General features: G+C 32.4%; 1 long non-coding RNA gene across 1 annotated transcript; it reads left to right on the forward strand.

The window, feature by feature from the left end:
- Positions 1 to 4,014: 4,014 nt before the first annotated feature.
- On the forward strand, positions 4,015 to 5,924 carry LOC146923533 (uncharacterized). Its single transcript, XR_015010913.1, has 2 exons — positions 4,015 to 4,365; positions 5,687 to 5,924. It is a non-coding gene; the product is annotated as an uncharacterized LOC146923533 (long non-coding RNA).
- Positions 5,925 to 6,397: the final 473 nt, after the last annotated feature.

Raw genomic sequence — 6,397 nt, forward strand, 5'->3', positions numbered from 1 at the left:
CGAACAAATACAATGTTAAAAGTGCTTATAATTACTTATTGTTGTCGGTTAACATTACGACAAAATGCTGAAAGTGCTTAAAATTACTTATTGTCGTCAGTTAACATTACAACAGCTGGTCACACAAATACAGTTTGAAACAAAGAGATCCCTTTAAAGGTTAGTCTTTTTGCCTGGTGTCTGCTTCGCAATCACATACCTACAACGAATTATCTAATTAGGAGACACATTCTTCATCCTAATGCTCATGCCTTAGCTTTGTACGTATGAGCGGGTGTGACACTATGGAGGATATTGATAATTTCTTTCTTTCTTGCGATTTCTTTGGGAAAGTTTGGCTAGGTATCTCTAATTGGCTTGGTTTCATTACGGTGCACTCTAAACATGAGGCAAATTATTTTCTTCAATTTGAAAATTTAGCGGGTTTCCAAAAAGCATTCACGTAACTTTTCAACTCATTTGGTTATCATGTGTGTGGGTGATTTGGTGTGAAAGAAATGCTCAAATTTTCATCAAAAAGAGGAATCTTTACAACAACTTCTCGACAAAATTAAGCTACAATTTTACTGGTGACTGAAAGCGAAACACGTTAAATTTCCTTTTAACTATCATCTATGGAGGCTTGATCCTTTAACTTTCTTGGGAATCACCTTGTAATGAGGTTGCTTTGACCTCTTTTTTTCCCTTGTTTTTATTTGACTTTGTCGTATATTGTTGTAATTTGACTTTTTCATCCTGGTTTTTTCGGCACCCCTTGTGCTTAAACTACCAGGACCTCAGTTAATATAATCAATTTTAGCCTCTTCAAAAGATTTTTTTTTTTTTTGAGATGATTATCAAACATGATTTCTTACTCACATTTTCTTCTTCTTGTGTTTTAATTCAAGAATAATTTAACAGATAAATATTTCAGTAACAATATTATAAATCAAGCAATCAATCAATTTTGTTTCAAATCAAGACAGAATAACACACCTTTGAACCCTAGTTTTGAGAATGGAGAATTTGAACATGTCTACTTAACATTAAACGTCTGCATAATCACTTTTTAATTGAATTTGATGAAAATAGGATCATGGTGTAGATATTTTATGAATTAAAGAACTAATTTGTATAAAAACTCAAAAGACTACATTGTTATAAACATATAACTTAAGAAGACCGCATATAGTGTTTGGTCTCATTATCGTCGTCATCATAATATCATTGATTAATACTAGTCCTGGTGCTCAAACCCCTCAATGTACTACACCGATCTACGTGGCTTTGGCCTCTTGCATGCCTCTCTCTTTTTTGTACAATACAATGGTATTTCTTTCGGTCTTGAATATAAGAAAATATTTATTTTTCAGGTTTATTGAAAGAATCTTAAAAAATAATATTTTATTTTATTACATTCGAAACTGGAGGGAGTATAACTCTTTAAAAACCCGTGTATAATTTACACAAACCCCTCAACTTGACCGAACATAATGGCTTAATATATGTTCTATTTTGACAACCCACATTACTTGATCCGATAGTGTAGATTTAGCGCTTTGAAGTGTGTTCTCTCCATCAAAGATTTCATAAAAAATATGTGCTATTTTGACTTTGTTATAACTTTTAACAAATTGTCTTAAGAAAATGTATGTTGAGATGATATGGTTAGGTGTGCATACACGTCATGGTAGATCGGGTTTCAATGAATATATACACTTAATATGATCAAATATTACATGTTATTTTTTTCTTTTTGTATGTAACCCTATTCAACTTAACCTAACCAAAATAGGAACGAGTTGGATGGGTTGAGTAATTGAGTATGGCCTGAAAACTCGTTTGTGTAGCATAAGATATAAAAAAAAATGAAGAAAATATACAAGAAAGGGGTTCAAACTTGTAATGATTTTGAATCCATCTTCATGATACCTTTTTTTTTTTTTTTTTTTTGCTGGTAAACCTTAAGAGCAAATTTAATATCAAGAAACAATTCTCGCAATTTTTTTTTTTTGCTTTTAGTAGTAGAAGTTCGAGAAATCAAATTGACGTAGAAAACTTTAAAGAATTCCGTCAAAAAAAGAAGAAGAAGAATTCCTTCTACAAATTTTAAACAATGCCACCATAACAATAAAAAGAAGAGACGTGCTATTTCTTGCGAGAGAAAATTCACGACATCATCACGAATGCTCACAGACCTGCAAATTCAACACATGCTAAAGCTAATAAACCACACCCACCAGCTATATATACCATTAACCACATTTACATGCACTCAACTCAATGTTTCTACAACCATATGTACCCATACAGCTTTACATCTCTATACGTGGCTCAATTACACTGAGAAAAGCCTCTTCAATAATTTAGAGTATATTATTATTTATTAAGAATTATAGTAGGTTTTATTCAAATGCCAATTGTGTTGATGTATAAAAAAGAGAAAGAGTAATCACTTACATGGCCAATTTATACAAAATGTGTATTCTTGATATTTTCATGATGTTTTTTTTCGCTAAATATAGCATTTTTCTAAAAAGAAAGGCCCAAATCATTGCATTCATTCATCTATATTGATTATGTAAGCATATATCATCAGGACTGCATGGGACCTGAATTTATTACGATTAGGAACAGGTCTAAGCATGTCCTCCAAAATGATTTGAGTTGCAATATTATGGGTTCTTATCGGGGAAAGTGTATTTATGAGAGAAAAATCATATTGATGTATCATTTGCTATCGTTAAATTCAAGTAGAGACTCCAAACATAATTGCCCAATTCCACTGATCCACGAGGTGTGGTTCCATTCTAACAATTGATGCAATATATATATATATATATATATATATATATATATATATATATATATATATATATATATATATATATATATATATATATATATATATATATATATATATATATATATATATATATGAGATTTGCTAGAACACATCAACTAGTTTTTATGTGGAAGTGTTTTAGCAAGCTACACATTAAGGTGTACTTAACTATTTTTTAGTTATCATTTGCTAAAATACTCATTCTAAAATATAAGTGGGTGTATTATAGCAAATGCCTATAGAAGTTGTTAACATACGCCCACTTATTTTTTAGGTGTGTTATAGCAACATACACCTTAAGGTGTATTTATCAACCTTTTAGTTATAACTTGCTAAAACACTCTCATATAAAAACTAGTGGGTGTGTTGTGGCAAACCCATATATATATATATACACACACACACACACACACACAAAGGAGCGAATAGACCTTCGCCTCGGGTGTGATACTAGGACCCTAATGCATTTGGTTCTTTCTACAAAAAAGTATTGCATGACCAAATAATTCAAGTAGGGGAGCACTGCAGGGAGGATCCTTTTAAATAGATGACTCATCGGGCCGTCGGAGCGGGGGAAAAATAACTTAAAAAACTTATTTTGATTTTGGTTTTCGTATCATGGATCTTGGTTCGCGCTTTGTGGCATTTCAACTATAAAAAAAAACCCAATCCCGCAAAGGATTATATATATATATATATATATATATATATATATATATATATATATATATATATATATATATATATATATATATATATATATATATATATATTATTTCTTGCAATTTTCGTGACTATACAGCGATCTTGTGTCAATCTCTCTCTTGTATTACTCCCTCTTATCCTATCTATCATTTCTGTTTCATTTTTTTCCCTGTCAAAAAACACACAAAATTAGATTAAAGACATTTTCCTTCCTTAAAGTTAAGGAATCCTAATCTCAGGGGTGGAAACAGGTCAGGTCGTCCGACAGGGGCCTATGACCTAGCTTATTTAAAGTGTAGCTTGGCCCAGCTCATTTAATAAAAGGACCAGATTCAAACTTTGTCAAGCCAGCCTATTAAACTTTTTATATATAATATATCTTCCATTATTGATATTGTTGAAGTTTTTTTTATAAACTCACGCTTTTATATGATTTGTGTAACGCCCCATTTTTATTCTATTATTTTTAGTAGATGTGTGAATATTTTTATATGACTTGATTGGTTATATATATGATTTTATGTGAAATATATGACTTTTGGGTGTGATGTGTTTTATTTAAATATATGTTGTTTTGTTATTTAATAAAATAGAAATAATATAGAAATATATTTATTTTGGTTAATGGGGATTAAGTAGTAATTATGTGAGTTTAGTGGGAGTTAAGTGAGAAAAGGAGAGGTTATAGTTTTGAGTAAAAGAAAGAACGTCAGACAAAAACTGTTTTCACGTACAATTGAGAAAAAGGTGAGTTTTTGAGAGAAGGAGGAGAAGAACCAAGAGAGCTAGGAAGGAATCAATTGTTGTAGCTTTTCGTTTCGTTTTGCTGAATTAAGGTAAGGGTGGGATTCCTTTCACTAATAATATGTATAATTCTGAAATTTGATGAATTGTTGTGTTCTTGGTTTTAGGTTAATTGAGGAAAATATGATGAATTGTGTTGTTTGATGCATGTTTCTATGTGGTTTTGGTTGTTATGTTGTATATAGAACCTGTAAACATTGTTCTAATTCATTTTGGGTGATTGGGGGATCAAAAATTGGGTTTTTGGAGTGAAAACTGGTCTTTCCCGTAAGCTGTGAATGTCCAAAATCGGGCCCCGAACTGCCGAAATCGGGCCCCAAATTCTGAGCTGATTTTTCAACTTTGGTTCGACAAAAATCGGGCCCCGAACTGCCGAAATCGGGCCCCGATTTCCTGCAGTCAAAACTGGAAAACACTCACTTTTTCGCCCGTTTCTGTTTTGAATTAGCTTTCGGTGTAAACATGAAAGTTGCAGATAATTGAGTTAGCTTTCTAATGGCTTTGAAGTGACTAGATAATTATTTGTAGATTTTGAGTTATGATGGAAATAGTCCAAGTGGGTCTTCAGAAAACTTTAAGAAAACTTAGCATAACTAATCCCAAGTTAGTCCAAAAACTTATGGTTGGTTTCCCAACTTCAAACTTAAGTGTTAGGGATTTAGTTGAGGTGTTTCATGGGTATTTGACTTATGTCCTATTGATCCAAACTTAATTGCTTTTGAAGGATGTTTTGGACTTTGAGATGAATGTAATTGATTTATATATATGCTATGTTGTTGATTTCCGTTGTTGACGTTGATGTATCGTCTAATGTCGAAGTTGGGGAGTGTGTCATAATTGTTGTAGGCACATATGTTGTTGGTATAGTCGTTGTTGAAGTTGTATGTTGATATACACAAATCGAGTCCATATGCATACTCATGTTCTGTTGGGGGCTTATGCCCTGGAATGTTTATCATTCACCTGTTGGGGGCTTATGCCCTGGGATGCTTTAACCATCCAAATTGTTGGGGGCTTATGTCCTGGAATGCTTAGCATTCAACGCGCGTAGATTGGTACCACATGCATGATGCATTAGTTGTTGTCGTTATTGCATTGTCGAGTTGTTGTTGTCGTTGTCGCATTGGCGAGTTGTCGGTGTCGTTGTTGGTCACAAAGTTGTTGCTGTTGTTGTTCATTGTTGTTGAAGATGATTATGTTGTGTTGTATGTATACGTTTATATACATTCTTAATGATGCCTGCTATGAGATGTTGTTGTTTCATTAATTTGATAAATTATATATTATTATTATTGAATGTGTTTCTCACCCCTTCTGCTTGAAAATGTTGCCCTTCGTATGGGTAACTTGCAGGTAATGATGGCTTGTAGGTTGGTTGGCTCAAGTGTCTAGGGCTCTGATACATATTAGGATGGGGATCGTCGCGAATGTTTTCTTCATTTCTTTTATGTATCATGTTTTGAAAAGACCTTGTTGATGGAGTTTATCATTGTTGAGAATAATGTTTATTATCTTGAGGCCTTTGTGCCAAGAATTACATTGATGTTGAATTTATAATTTCTAAAAGAATTATTCCGCTGCAGTTTTTAAGATATTTTAAATGTTGGTTTAAAGAAATAGTTATTTTCTATTTATGAAATTTTGAAAAGCAGTGTGGCACTCCGTTGTATGATTTACTCTGATTATTATAATTAATATTACGTTGTTGGGAGAACGGGGTGTTACAATTTGATTATTTAGTAGCAGATATGTTGATATGATTAGACTTCATAAGATTTCGTTATTCGGTAACAAACATATTTGTGTACTTTAGGTCTTCATAAGTTTTGGCATATTTAGTAGTAGGCCTATACGTGTTGTTAGGCCTTAGTGTAAAATAGACTTTTAATAGGCTTTCAAACTTGTCCTTATGGGTGTTTATCGCAGAGATGTCTTTGTTAGTGTTTGTTTTCGGGTGTTCCGCCTATATACGGTGCCTTTAGTTTGTACTTTCCGTGACACCAGTCTCTGTTTGTCTTGTGCAGAGATCGGGTTTTTAATAAAATTTTGCATATTAAAAAAAAA

The sequence above is a fragment of the Medicago sativa genome, chromosome 5, assembly GCF_051527215.1.
Source record: "Medicago sativa cultivar Bolivia chromosome 5, Bolivia_mono, whole genome shotgun sequence".
Lineage (NCBI taxonomy): Eukaryota > Viridiplantae > Streptophyta > Magnoliopsida > Fabales > Fabaceae > Medicago > Medicago sativa.